Raw genomic sequence first — 14,167 nt, forward strand, 5'->3', positions numbered from 1 at the left:
TCCCCTACATTGAAGGAACACTTTCTGGCATGTTTATCATACCAGACTTTTGGCTCTTTTTGAGCATCCTGTAGGTTTTCTTTAGCAAGGGCTAAAGAGGTTCGGCAGGTGTTTTGTAGGTTGGTTACAAAGTTCAGAATGTTAGTTCCTGGAGAAGGTGTAAACCCCTCCCATTGCTGCTTTACCAACTGTAATGGCCCCTTAACCTCGTGGCCATATACAAGTTCAAATGGTGAAAACCCTAAACTGGGATGTGGTACAGCTTTGTAGTCAAAGAGCAACTGCTGCAACACTAGGTCCCAATTATTGGAGTGCTTATTTACAAATGTACGTATTATGGCTTCCAAAGTTTCATTAAACTTCTCCACCATGGCATTTGTTTGATGGTGGTAAGGAGTGGCAACCAAGTGGTTCACCCCATGAGCTTCCGAAAGGCATTCCATAGTTCCTGCCAGGAAATTAGTTCCTGCATCTGTAAAGATGTTAGAGGGCCAACTTACCCTGGCAAAAATGTCTGCTGGTGCCTGGCACACACTTTTAGCCCTGGTGTTGCTTAGAGCTACTGTTTCTGGCCATCGGGTGGCAAAATCCATGAAAGTCAGTATGTACTGCTTTCCTCTGGGTGTCTTTTTTGGAAAAGGACCCAGAATATTTACAGCTACTTGCTGAAATGGAACCTCAATGATGGGGAGTGGCTGGAGAGGGGCTTTGACCTGGTCTTGGGGTTTTCCCACTCTGTGGCACACCTCACAAGACCGGACATAGGTAGAAACATTCTTGCCCATTCCCTCCCAGTGGAACGACTTTCCCAAATGGTTTTTGGTTCTGTTCACCCCAGCATGGCCACTAGGATGATCGTGGGCTAAGCTTAATAGCATTACCTGGTACTTAGTTGGAACTACCAACTGTCTCTGAGGATGCCAGTTTTCCTCGTATCCACCAGAAAGAGTTTGCTTGCATAAAAGTCCCTTTTTTACAACAAACCTGGATTGATTCGAAGAGCTGAGAGGCGGTGGGTTGCTCCGTGCCGCCGTGCAAGCTCTCTGGAGGCTTTGATCTGCTTTCTGTTCGGTCTGGAACTGTTCCCTTGATGCTGGAGACATCAGTTCCTCATTGGATTGTGGACCTGGGCTTGGTCCCTCTGGAAGCGATGCAGGTGATGGGGCTGTTTTAGTTGACTGTGAACCGCTCTTGGCTGGTGCACTATGTTGGGGTTCAGGCTCTGGCTGAGCCTCTTGTGTAGGGTTATCCGCTGCTGCCAGTGCAGGTTGGGTGGGGCCCTCTGGTGCTGGGGTTGCAAGTACTGGATTCAGTGCTGGCAATGGTTCTGATGCTGTTTTTTTTGCCGGTTCCAGTTCTGGGACTGGCTCTGTCTGGGTCTCTGTGACTGGATTCACTACTGCTGTTGCAGACGTTGGTATGGGGTCTGGTTCCAACATCTTTGACTGGGTCCTGGTAGAAGTCTCCAGAACAGAGCTAGGTGTGACAGCTTGCTTAGCCTGGCTGCGGGTGACCATTCCCACCTTCTTGGCTAGCTTCACATGATTGGCCAAGTCTTCCCTCAACAGCATGGGGATGGGATAATTATCATAGACTCTAAAAGTCCACGTTCCTGACCAGCCCTTGTACCAAACAGACAACTTGGCTGTAGGCAAGTCAAAAGAGTTGGACTTGAAGGCTTGAATCATTGCTTGGACCTCTGGGTCAATTAAATTGGGGTCCACTAAGGAAGCCATGGATAGCCAACACTCCGGTGTCCCTCCATTTTGTGACCTTCTTCCTGCCCACACTCACAGTTTCCCTCCACTCTGAGGGTGTCTGGGAGGCATCTGGGCCTGAGGACCTCTGGTGTGATTTCGGTGCAATGAACTGTAATTTCCAGGGGTTCTTGGGGCAGTTGGCCTTTACATGTCCCGGCTTGTTACATTTAAAACTTTGCCCAGCTAACTGGTTACTGGGGCGAGGTGGGTTGCTGGAGAACGGTGTAGTGGGACAACAAGGTGTCTGGAGTGTTCCTTGGAGTATAGTTGGGGCCTTGGGCTGCCCCGGGTAGTAGGGTGTGGTCTGAGGGTGTCCCTTCTAGTATCCGCTCCAACTGTGACCAGGGTTGTTCCTCTCTCCTCCCTCCACCCGTTTTGTTCCGGTTTGCCCCGCCTCTCTGGCAGTCTGGGACTGCTTGTATTGATCAGCATAAAAAGCAAGACTTCCTGCTGAGTCCATTTTTTTATCCCATAAACACTGCTTTCTATCATCCTTGGACATATTCAGGAATTGCTCCTGTATTATCAAATCCCGTATTCCTCCAAAGCTAGTTACATCCTGTCCATTGAGCCATTTCTCAAACAGATCTGTTCTCTGGTTTACATAAGCCACATTACTTAGTCCAGGTCCTCTCTTAAGGGCTTTCACTTTTACTCTGTAAGTTTCAGGTGTAACTTGAAATTGTTTTAAAACCAAACCCTTGGATTTATTATAGTTCGAAGCCTCCTCAATCACCATCTTATTGAATATGTCCAGAGCTCTTCCAGGCAATTTTGCAGCCGACCTGGTCATCTTGTGAGCTTCAGGGATTTGATGGAGTGTGCACAGTCTCTCAAAGGTGAGAAAATAATCAGAAATATCACTGGATTCATTATACTGTGGACATAGTGTAATGGATTGTTGGGGAAGGATTGTTAGGGTTATTTGGTATATTCTGCCGAGCCTTTGCCTTCTCCATCTCCAGTGTATGCTTCCTCTCTTTTTCCTTCTCCTCCTCTGCATGCTTCCTTTCTTTTTTCCTTTGCCTCCATTTCTTTTTCCTTTGCCTCCATTTCTTTTTCTTTTGCCTTCATTTTCTCTGTCTGAGTTCGACCCATCTTTTATGTTCCTTTTGTTTTTCCTCAGCCTCAAATCTGGCTAATTGCAGCTTCTGTTGAACATGGCATTCTGTCCTCCTAACCTCTCTGTTTTTAACTCACTTTACACCCAGGAGTTAGAAATAAAGCAAAAAAACCCAAAAACCCTGACTTGTAAAATTTTGCTGTGCTGTAACCTGATACCTTTCTTCTTTGATAGCTGTTCTCAGCCTACAGAAAACTCCTACAGAAAAATTAATTAGGTTTTTAAAAGAATTTTAATTAAAGTAAAGGTAAAAGAATTACCTCTGTAAAATCAGGATGGTAAATACCTTACAGGGTAATCAGATTTAAAACATAGAGAATCCTTCTAGGCAAAACCTTAAGTTACAAAAAGACACAAAAACAGGAATATACATTCCCTCCAACACAGCTTATTTTACCAGGCATTGAACAAAAGAAAATCTAACACATTTGCTAGTTAGATTACTTACTAACTTAACAGGAGTTGGAAGGCTTGCATTTCTGATTTGTCCCCAGGAAAAGCATTACACAGACAGACAGAACCCTTTATTTATTTAGCCCCCCGCCCCCCTCCAGATTTGAAAGTATTTTGTTCCCTCATTGGTCATTTTGGGTTAGGTGCCAGTGAGGTTATCTTAGCTTCTTAACCCTTTAGAGGTGAAAGGGTTTTGCCTCTGGCCAGGAGGGATTTTATAGCACTGTATATACAAAGGTGGTTACCCTTCCCTTGATATTTATGACACACCCTGTGCCCATTGGCTCACCAAGGCGCCAGGACGGAGCCACGGGAGCCCCACTGACACCAGTGGGAGTGGCCCAGCCACACTCCATGGCAGGAGATGCTGGGCAGAGTTGGGGGAGCTCCAGCCTCCCCTTATAATATTGGGCGGGGGCTGATGGCCACGGGGCCCTGAGGCTGATGGGGCTGAGGTCATCTCTGGGAAGGGCAGGGTGGGGACCTCAATGCCATGAGGTTCCTTGTTGAGGATGGGGGACATTGAGCCATTTCTCTACCCTGCATTCTCACAGCAGTAGCATAAATGATGCTTTTTTCCTTCTTTCCCTGGTGCAGAGACCCTCAGTGCCCAGCTGGAGGAGGAGGAGGAGGAGGAGGATGTGTCCCCTGAACAAGACACCATCAGGGTCATCCAGCAGCACCTCCAGGGCAGAGTTGAGGTACAAAAATCTTCCAGCTGCACTGCCCCCAAGTCTGTCCTGCCCCTTCTTCCATCCCCACCCACATTCGGGGTCTTGTCCCAGAGAATCCATCACCCGCAATGGGGGGCACTTCTCCCCTGTTACCTGGCACCCCAAAGTGGGGGTGTTCATCTCATGCAGGCCAAGGTGTCCGCTCCCCGCCGACACTGCCAAGTTACAACCCCAGTCTGTGCAGGGTGACACTGGTTTTGGGAAGAGGGGCGGCTTTCCCTGTCCAACTCCAGGGAGGTCCCAAGACCTGGAGCTTTTGTAGGTGGGTGGGGAGGTCCCTACCTGACCATCTCTCTCTCTCTCTCCCCCAACCCCACTCTTAGTGGGTGGAGGACAGGGCCAAACAGCTCCGCTTCCTCCACGCTGTCCCACGTCTGTGCTTGTCGGCACAGCAGCAGGGGTGGGACACTCTGGAGCCGCACTTCTCCAAAGCGGCCCTTGTGGAGAGCATTGCGGTGAGTGGGACCTCGTGCCCGGCTCCTGGGGTGAGGGAGCCCAACATGGCAGGAAGAGTTAGTGGGGCTGGAGGGGGAAGCAGAGGACAGGGCTTCCTGGGGCTGAGGGCTGGGAAAGAGCAGGGAAAGAGGAAATTCTGACACTGATGGGAAACTGGCAGTGTGGAAATTGTAAGGCCGGAGGGGCAGCTGAGGCTGAGGGGAGGGAAGAATTGGGTGGGAGAGGGGGAAGGAAAGAGTAAGTTTGATGGATGGGAGGAATGGGGAGGCCAGCTGGTTGGGGGTGGGGGTGACACTGACTGTTTCTGCAGAGCACTTTGGCCTCCTCCCTGGGAAGCGCCTGTGGGTCAACAGGGCCTGAATCTCACATGCAATTTTATCTCCTTGGGGTCTCTCAGGAGCTGATTGAAGATCTGCCCATGGTGTCTGAGCCGAGCTCCATCGTCTCCAGCTCCATGGCCGCGGTTTGCAGCCTCAGGTACCAGGACCCTCCCATCCAGCTGCCCTAACCCTGGTGCAGATCCTCTCGGGCCTAGATTAAGCCCAGCCGTGGCTGTTTGCATCCCCCAGCAGAGGAACTGGGAACATCCCCTCTTTCCTGGCTGGGGGTGATTTCACTCCCGTAACGTGACAGTGGCCATAGGGAGGGATCATTGCAGGGGAGGAGGGTCATGTGCATGACACTGCCAGTGCCACTCCGGTGCTGCCAAGCATAACACGGGCTCCTCTTTCCCTCCAGCAAACTGAAGCCACCACTTGCCCTGGAGCTGGAGTCACGCCTCCTGCGGGCTCTACTCTACACCATCTTCACCATGGGCACGGGGCAGGACACCACCCACTTCCGGGTAGGTCATGATCCTACTTCTCTGTCCCAGGAGCAGGAGCGGCCTCTGGTCCCTGCCCCCTCGGTTTGATGGAGCTGCTGAGAATAGGGGAGGGGTGAGCAGAGCGGGAGGCAAGCCCGGGCAGGGCGTGTGGGGTGGGGGGGATGACACAAACTGCAAGGGAGGGCCCCTTCCCGCCAGTGAGGATTGCGTTACCCCTCTGTGGCTGATCCCAGCCTTCCCTCTTCTCCTCATTCTGTGCTCTGCTGCCTGGACTTTCCCAGGGATCCTATCTCCCACCCATTGCGGTTTGGCTTTTCCATATTCTGCTGGGTACCAGGCCCTGCGCAGAGAACTGCTAAGGGCAAGGATTGAAGAGCCAGCAGGCATCCAGCCATGAACTCTTGCTAAGTGTCCCTGCAGTGATGTGAATGGCAGAGGCCAGGATGTACCTTTTGGGTCAGGCCAGGGCTCCCCAGAGAACCCTCCTGGTCCCCTGAGAGGGGTAGCCCCATGTCCCATGACTGACGGGTGCTCCCTCTTCTTGAAGGCTGTCAAGGTTCCTTCCCCACTCCGAACTCTAGGGTACAGTTGTGGGGACCTGCATGAAGACCTCCTAAGCTTACTTTTACCAGCTTAGGTTAAAACTTCCCCAAGGTACAAAGTATTTTACCCTTTGGATTTCCACTACCACCACTAAACTTTATCTGGGTTTACTGGGAAAATGTAGTTTGGACACGCCTTTCCCCCCAAAATCCTCCCAACCCTTGCACCCCACTTCCTGGGAAGGTTTGGTAAAAATCCTCACCAATGTGCATAGGTGACCACAGACCCAAGCCCTTGGATCTTAGAACAATGAAAAAGCATTCAGTTTCCTTACAAGAAGACTTTTAATAGAAGTAAAAAGAAAAGAATTACCTCTGTAAAATCAGGATGGTAAATACCTTACAGGGTAATTAGATTCAAAACATAGAGAATCCCTCTAGGTAAAACCTTAAGTTACAAAAAAGACACACAGACGGGAATAGTCATTCTATTCAGCACAGCTCTTTTCTCAGCCATTTCAAGAAATCATAATCTAACACCAACCTAGCTAGATTACTTACTAAGTTCTAAGACTCCATTCCTGTTCTGTCTCCGGCAAAAGCATCACACAGACAGACACAGACCCTTTGTTTTTCTCCCTCTTCCCAGCTTTTGAAAGTATCTTGTCTCCTCATTGGTCATTTTGGTCAGGTGCCAGAGAGGTTACCTTTAGCTTCTGAACCCTTTACAGGTGAGAGGATTTTTCCTCTGGCCAGGAGGGATTTTAAAGGGGTTTACCCTTGCCTTTATATTTATGACACAGGCTCTGCACAACACCTACTTAGAGAGCCTGGACACCATGCTCGGGGGCCTGCTGGCAGAGACCCCCACCACGGACAAGCTGCAGCACCTCTTGGAGGTGAGCAGAATGGGAGGGTCTGGGGGGAGGGGGGGAATTTACCATGAACCCCGTGGGAGGGCTGCAAAGGAGAAACTAGAAGAACCATGTTTCCATTGTGTCCTCCCAGCTTGGACCCAGATGGCCACGCTTTCCCAGAGCCATCAGTGCAGTTGAATGCTGGGACCCTTCCGCCATCCGGGGTAGTGGTGGCGGGGAAGGGGCGGGGGCAGAGGGAAGGAGCTGGGACTGTCAGCCAGAGCTCTGCATGGTTCCATTGAGCACTAACAGTGAGCACCAGGCCTGGATGGGGACTGACAGACTGAAACCCCTGTGCGATCTGGGAAACAGGCCTCTGAGAAAAGTTACTGGCTCCTTTCTAGGGAGACCCTGAGATACAGGAGAAGACTCAGGGAATCAGCTCTTCTGTCCTAGGGACACGGCAGTTCCTGGAGTGATTGTCCCCACGGCCCCTCCATCCATCCTACCAAGGCCTCTGGAGCTGGGGTCTGGGGGCCCAGGGCATGTGATGGGCTGTTGATGGATCAGGGGTTCAGAGCAAATAGACCAGCCCCAAGGCTGAGCTTTGTCCCAGGCTGGAGAGACAGTGACAGCTTGTGCCCAGCAAGATGTGGGCAGTGTCATGAACCCCCACATGAGGAGTCAGATATTCCACCCTGAGCACAAGTTCTCCGCCCCATGTGGAGTGGGAGAGGCTCATTTGTAGAGCATGTAAGCCTGCCGACTGACCCTCCCCTGCCTTCTTCTCCTGCAGCACCTCCATTTCTGGCTCGACTCCAGAAACACCCAGGAGAGAGCTAGGGCCATACGGAGCAGCGCTGCCCTGCTCCGATTTGCCACCTCCCTCTCCGGATTTGACGTAAGTGACCTTTGACCCCAGCATCCTGCAGAGCCAGGGCTTGAGTCAAATTCCTCATCCCCTGGTTAAGTGGTCCCCCCTGGCTCCGTAAGGGACTGCGACATTCCATAGGCCACTGGCTGGCAGGGTCGTGCCTGGCCTCAGTGCCCTTGTTAATCTGGAGAAGCCTGGCAGCTAGTGCTCATAGAGGGCCCAGGCCGTGGGTCCCTTTGCTCCAAGCTCCCTTGGGAGCAGAGAGAAAGAGGGCTCTAGTTCCTCTTCCCCCAGCGCCTCCTACAGATGGATGGGAGCAGAGCTCGAGCCCCGGGGAGCTGGGGAGCTGAAGGCAGAATGTTGATGGATTCCCCCCTTCTCCTCCTCCACCAGACCTCCTCCGATTTCCCCAAGGCGGGCAACTTTGTGCTGCGGCTGGGTCTCTACCTCTCTGACCCAGCCGATGACATCAGCCGGCAAGCCAGGGCTGGGATCTATTGGCTGCAGAGGCTCCTGCTGCAGAGGAGGGGTAAGAAACTCAGCTGGGCAATGGGACCCCATAGAAATGAGTCCCTTGGAGACTAGCTCCAGCTGGCCATTGGGACACCAATAGAACTAAGGCCTCTGCTCTTAGACCAACTGCAGCAGGGCAGAGGGACCCCTGTGGAAAGAAGGCCCCTGTTTTGGGCCCCCCACTTACTGGCCAAGGGACCCTACAGAAAGAAGCTCCCTCCTCTGAGACTGACCCCAGCTTAGATGATGACTCACACTCATCTCCCTAATTCAGGGAGAGAGGAAGGGGACGAAGATGCCAGGGAAATTGGCTGCTTTACCTCATAGCCTGGCTCTGTCCCCCAGTCCAGAGAAATCAGCCCCCCCAGGGGGCTGCCAGCTGGTGAGGGGACAGGAACGGACCTATTGAGACACATGGAGGGAAAGAGCCCATCATGAAGGCAGGGGCAGGGACCACAGGGGATGGACACAAAGCTTGTAGGATGTCACCAGTAGGGTAGCTAGGGCCAGATCCTGACGTCAGTGGCTGTGGGGCGTTTTCAGCATTAGCAGCCACCATTAACAGGCACCCATGCCCAGAGCACAATGACCGTAAGGGTCACCTGATTACTGTGATGAATGAGACAAATCCCCCTTCAGGTACTAAACCACCTGGTGGGGAACCTGCAAGTCCATTGGGCCGTGGATGCCATGAGGACCCCAGCCAGTGTTCACCCAGCAAAGGGAAGAGAAGGAAACAGGCACGAAAGCCAGATGCTAAACCTCCCCAATGGGTGTGTCTTTCTCCCCCAGGGCTGAACATCAGAGAGGAGAGTGATCTGTGGTGTCGGGACGGGCTCCAAGACACCGAGCGCCTGGCATACAGGAACATGGCCAGGGTGGGGGAGGTAAGGACTCTCCGCCAGGGCATTGCAGTAGATCAGGTGTGGAGCTGTCTTCCCCTGCAGTGAGTGTGTTATGGAGGGGGAGGGATAGCTCAGTGGTTTGAGCATTGGCCTGCTAAACCTAGGGTTATGAGTTCAATCCTTGAGGGGGCCATTTAAGGACCTGGGACAAAAATCTGTTGGATGATTTAGTTGTGGATTGGTCCTCCTTTAAGCAGGGGGTTGGACTAGATGAACTCCTGAGGTCCCATCCAAACCTGATATTCTATGATACTTATTTCCAGCAGACAGTGTTCGGCTGCAAGAGGCCGAGGAGCCTGGGCTGCAGCCTTGCTAGCGGTCCAGGCTTGTGTGTGTTGCGTGGATCCATGGTTATGTGGCATAAAAGGGATCCTCTGGTGGGTTGAGTTAATGAAGGATTGTATCTCCAGGAATCTGGCTCTGCTCACTGTCTCCTTGGCTGACACCCTGGTGTCTGAGAGGTGAGCCCCTGGGTCAGTGAGTTGGGAAGCTCACACCAGCAATTGCTGGACCAGATCCTTGTTGGATTCCCTGCACCTCTGGAAGCACAGGCAGGGTGTGGGGTTTGCCGAGCACCAGGGCGAGTCAGGAAGCAGAACCTGCCCCTGCCCTGGGCCTTGTGTGAGGGACACTGAGCTCCTTTCCTGGGCTGAGTCACTGCAGCATATGTGACGCTCGTGGGATTGTCGGTGGGGTGGGGAGCAGGAACGGAAGCAGATCGAAAAGGCCCCTAACCTCTAGCGGGTGAGCTGCAGGAAATAGCGCTGCTGGGAGCAGTAGCGGGTCCTTTGTTGTCTTTGTGAGCTGGGTTCCAGAGCGCGCAGACACGTTCCCAGCATGTCATGGCACCTGTGGTGACTCCCGCTCCAGAAAGAGCTATTCCTCAGTGCCTGCAACCTCTTCCTGAAGGGGGTTCCTTGGTCCATGGGACCCCAAAAGTTGGCTGCCCCAGGACTCTTGTCCACCTTGTGAGATACTAGAGGGATTTGGAGCCTGGTTCTGGACAATTGACAAGGGTTCTGGTGCTGTTGGTTTTAGGTCTTTGGAGAGATCTTCACGGAAGGCCAGAAAAGATCTTTCCTCCAGGCAGCGCTTCTGGCCATACATGACCCCCAGCTCCGTGTCAGCCAGGCTGGGCTTGTGCTGACATATTCTATCCTGGGGGAAGCCGGCCAGCTGATCGGGAATGAGGTAACCAAAGAAGAATCAATTGGGGAGGGACACCCAGAGCCTTTCACCTCCAGGCCATTGACAGTCACTCCCATCCCATCCCATCCCCTTGCACTGACCTGGGAGCAAGGAGAGGATGAACCCGGGCAGGTGCCATTGGTAGGTGTCCGTTTCTCCCCTGAGCAGCTCAAAGCAGAGCAGACCCAGCTCGGCTATTTCCTAACAGGTGTCACATCAACATGACACGCTGCTATTGCTCATGCTAGGGGCTGCCAACTCCCCCCTGTGAGAGTTTCATACCCCTCCGGGCCTCAGGCTGGTTCCTAGGGCCCTAGTATCATGTTATCCCAGCCACCACCTGCTCTGGGAGAACTGGAGGAGTCAGTCAGCAGAGGCTGCTGAAGTGCCCCATTCCCCAGAGCTACTGTCCATGGCATCATCTTAATAACGGGGGGGGGTCCCCTTGGGAAAGGTTTCCACCTCCTCTCACCCCACAGCACTGCTGCCCAGAGTCTTACAGCCCCTCAGCTGGAGGGGGAGAGGGTGGATAAGGGGATTCTGGGGAGTGGAGCTTAATCCCTGGCTGGGTTGGGAGGTAGAATAGCTCTCACAGGGGGACTGAGAGGAAGGGGACAGGAGTTCATTCCACAGTGGTGGGAGTGGGGTTGGAGCTCACTCGAGAGGAGACAAGATTTCGTCTCGGAGGGTTGGGTGCGGGAATCTGTCCCTTGGATGTGGGGAGGGTTGGGGTGGAAATTTTGCTGGCTCCCAGTGCCGTTCATGCCCTTCGTTGCCATGGGTGTCGGAGGCTCTGACCGATCCTTGTTCCCTTGCAGCAGGAGGACGTGACAGCGGCGATCATGGCGCACCTGTTCTACATCCGGTGCTTGCGCCAGGTGCCCAAAGCGCTGCAGGGGCTGTGCTCCGCGGGACAGCCTTGAAGGGCCCCCCCTTCCCATGCCCAGAAGCTCCCACTCCCTGCCGCAGGTAATGCTCTTTCCTGCTGGGCCTGGGGGAGAAGGGCTAGGGGGAGGGGCCATAAACCCCACAGCACTGAGAGAAACCCAGGCCGAGCACCTCGCTCTCACCACCCTGCCCCACCCTGACCCCTGGAGCTGGGGCCTGGCCACATACGGTCCCTGCCCCCATGCCCAGAGGCCAGTTTCAGAAGCATCAGGCTTTCAGGGCCATGGGACTGGCCCAGAAATGGGAGCATCGAGAGCCAGGGTTTATCCTCAGTAATCATTGCATTCTGGGAGGGGTGGCCCGATGTGGAGCCCTCCCCTGTCGTCACTGCTCAGACCTCCCCATGGCCCATGTTACCCCGTCGCAGTGAATGTCTGACCATCCCCCACCTGGGGCCCAAGCCACACACATGGTATCTGAACCCTTCCCAGACAGGAATGAAACTCCCCCCTAACACCTTGGGGCAAGGAAGGATCCTCCCCATCAGGCAGGTGGGGACTGAGACACAGAAGTAGGGTTGCGATCCTGGTCACATACTCCTGGGGGTAGATCTGGGAACTGGAGTGGATCCCAGGCTAGTCCCTTTCCCCAAGAGGAAACTTCACTTTCTGTCCTTTATTCTCCCCTCCTGCTGGGGGGGCGGGTCTCTGAGTGTGAAATGAACCAGGAGGGGGATGGGGTCCTGGCACAATGCTTGGGTGGGAGCTCCCCTTGGCTTGGACCCCAGGGTCAGAGACATCTTTGTCATCTTGATCTCCTTCTTTTATTCCTAGGAAGGGAGTCCCCCGATTAGGGGTCTCTAGGGATCCAGCTGGGCAGTGCCTAGGCGAACCTGTAAGTCATCCTGGTTCCCGCCTGCATGCACCACCCTGTCCTGCCCTGCCCTCCGGTTCTTCATTGTTGACTCTGGTTTGACCCTTGGCTCCGGTCTCTGATTATGACTTTGGCGTGACCCTTCTTGGCTCCAGATGTTGCCTGCCCACCTTGATTCCATATCTCCTTGCCCTTCTTTAGCCCCGCTCCAGGCCCTCCACTGACCCGCTCCAGCATTGCCTTCTCCTCCTGATCTTCCCCAACCACTCGGACGTTGACTACCCGGCTTTGACCCTCGGCCTGTATCTGGACTCTGGCTTGACACTAACTTGGCTGATCTTTGCTCTCTGACTACCCGGCTATGACCTTTGGCATGGATTTAGACTCTGGCCCTGGTTCTGCTTCTGCTTTGTCGATGGACTCTGATCTCGGTTTTGACCCTGCTGTGTCCCTGGACCTTGATTCTAGTACCACTCTTAGCCTCGGCACAATCCTGCACCTTGCTGCGACCTGTGCTCCCACCCCTGGGCATCATTATCAGATGCAATACGTGACATTAGGTGGTGCAACTTTTTGGAGAAAAGCAGGATCTCTGCAAGTCAGTGGCCTGTATGCAACAGGGACACACCACACCAGGTGTGAACCAGGGCCTCACTACATGAGCCTGGCCCGATGATGTCCCTGCTGGTGCTGCACAATGGAAATGATTGAAACTGTCGGGGTTCCTTGAACCAGCCTCTGCCTCAGGACCTACTCCACCTTCTTGACTCAGACACCCGGCATTCCTGATCAATACCCGGATTACATGGATACCTTTGAAAGAAATGGGGACTCGTTGCCTCTGCACCAGGACTATGACTGCCCTCTTGACCTGCAACCTTGGTTGAAAGTTGCCTTCACCAGTATTTACACATTGGTGGAACCAGAATTAGTGGCTCTCCCTGCGTACAGGCTTGAAAACTGGTCCTAAGAGTTTATGAGCAAATTAGCATTTCCCATGGGTGCCCAGGCCCTTTTGGGGAAGAAGAAATGTGGGACTCTACCATGTCTCTCTTTAGACAATCAGCCCCTGAAAAAAAGGATCATTTGGAACCATAACCCCCTGTTGGGAATCCCGCAATTGTTGGCTCGCAGGAAATCTGCAAAGTTGTTCATCAAACTTCATCTGTGAGGATTTCCAATCTAACATTCATTTGGGCAGGGGACAAATGGAAGGCAGATTTCAAAGCACACTATGGACATTTTAACTGTCAGACATGCCATTTCAGCTAACTAACGGTCCCCTGCCCTTGCAACACTTCATCAGTGATGTATTTGGGGCCATTGTGGATCTGCACAGTGTCATCTATTCAGGTGACAGACTTCTTTTTTTTGGAGAACCAAGAGCAGCATGCCCACCACACCTGAACCTGGAGAGGTTTCGGCAGCATGGTCTCAGCACAGAATTCGAAAAGCGTACCTCTGGCCAACTCTCCACAGAGTTTTTGGGCTACATCCTCTCCCCGGAAAATGTTACGATTGATCCAAATAAGGTGGAAGCCATTCATAGATGGGACGAAGTTTGAAGTCCTCAAGAAGACCAGCGCTTCCTAGACTTCACCCGCTTTACCGCTGCTTCGGCCCAGGGTTCTCAGAGCCAATAACCCCCACGAGAGCTCTCCTCCACATAATGGCCACGTTTGTTTGGTCACCCAAGTTCCAAAAAGCCCACAAACAGCTCACAACTGCCTTCACTACTGCACCTATTCGGAGGCTCAGTGCTCATCCTGGAAGTAGACGCATCTACTATGACCACCAGGGCCTGCTTCATTTGCTGGTGCCAGATGTGGGCTGAAATTCAGACTTAGCTTGACTGATGTGACTTCTGCGCTTTCACCAAGGCACCACGCACCAAACTCCTTGGCATTTCAGGCCTCTGGAGACCCTGCCCTGGCCATGGGCAGCCATTGCCAGGAATTTTACCGAATCAAATGGCCACATGATGGAACTGACTCTCATAGATCACCTGACCACGATGGCGTGCTTCATCCTCTTCTGAACATGTACCGTCGATTGATACGACAGATCAGTTCCAAATTTGCAAAGGCCAATGAAACCTTTATTTTGCTAAATGTAGATTTCCCACTGATTTCATGTCATGCTACAAATAACCTCTCCAAAATTCCCAGCTATCGA

This window comes from Lepidochelys kempii, chromosome 6 (genome assembly GCF_965140265.1).
Source record: "Lepidochelys kempii isolate rLepKem1 chromosome 6, rLepKem1.hap2, whole genome shotgun sequence".
Lineage (NCBI taxonomy): Eukaryota > Metazoa > Chordata > Testudines > Cheloniidae > Lepidochelys > Lepidochelys kempii.